This window comes from Sinocyclocheilus anshuiensis, unplaced genomic scaffold, assembly GCF_001515605.1.
Source record: "Sinocyclocheilus anshuiensis isolate Anshui unplaced genomic scaffold, SAMN03320099.WGS_v1.1 scaffold723, whole genome shotgun sequence".
NCBI lineage: Eukaryota > Metazoa > Chordata > Actinopteri > Cypriniformes > Cyprinidae > Sinocyclocheilus > Sinocyclocheilus anshuiensis.
The window spans coordinates 55405-56240 of NW_015551048.1; the positions used below are offsets into that span (position 1 = coordinate 55405).

Sequence of the window (836 nt, forward strand, 5' to 3'; positions counted from 1 at the left end):
TTTCCCTAAAGAAAATCAATAAAGAACCTTACATGTTAGTGATAATGTCAATGGTGTCTCTTTCATTACACGACTTCTTTAGCATGAACTGTAAACACTACTCTCCTAAGTTTATATTTAAGCATTCAAACAATATTTATTATAATACATTATTAATAACAAAAACTAAATTTGCATCACAATCCAAGCTCTGTTTGGGCACTGCTTACCTCGCTCAAGTGTTAACGTGTCACTTTGGTGCGTGTAAATGAAACTGAAAACACACACAGCACTCAGTGTGATCTGAATGTTTGTGTGTGTGCTCCAATCAGCTCACCGCAAACCAAACCTGTCACACCCAACCCAGCCTTCTCCTTATCCAGTCCTATGCAAAGCATGCTGGGAACTAGAAATTCACTGCTTAATTTTTTAAGTTATCAAGACAATATGTGACCCTGGAGCACAAAAGCAGTCTTAAGTCGCTGGGGTATATTTGTAGCAATAGCCAAAAATACATAGTATGGGTCAAAATTATCGATTTTTCTTTTATGCCAAAAATCATTAGGATATTAAGTAAAGATCATGTTCCATGAACATATTTTGTAAATTTCCTACTGTAAATATATCAAAACTTAATTTTTGATCAGTAATATGCATTGTTAAGAACTTAATTTGGACAACTTTAAAGATGATTTTCTCAACATTATGATTTTTTTGCACCCTCAGATTCCAGATTTTCAAATAGTTGTATCTCAGCCAAATATTGTCCGATCCTAACAAACCATACGTCGATGGAAAGCTTATTGATATCAGCTTTCAGATGATGTATAAATCTCAATTTAAAAAAATTGACCCTT

The 836-nt window shown here is 33.6% G+C and overlaps 1 protein-coding gene across 6 annotated transcripts in view; it reads right to left on the reverse strand.

The window, feature by feature from the left end:
• Positions 1–836, reverse strand: part of guk1a (guanylate kinase 1a) — a 14825-nt gene that overhangs the window by 5956 nt on the left and 8033 nt on the right. The window contains exon 1 of one of the 6 annotated variants that reach the window (XM_016451676.1): positions 210–330. The exons of the other annotated variants lie outside the window; for them this stretch is intronic. The gene's annotated coding sequence lies outside the window, so the exon portion shown is untranslated. Of the gene's footprint in view, positions 1–209; positions 331–836 lie in introns of those variants that run through there. 6 annotated transcript variants of the gene reach the window in all.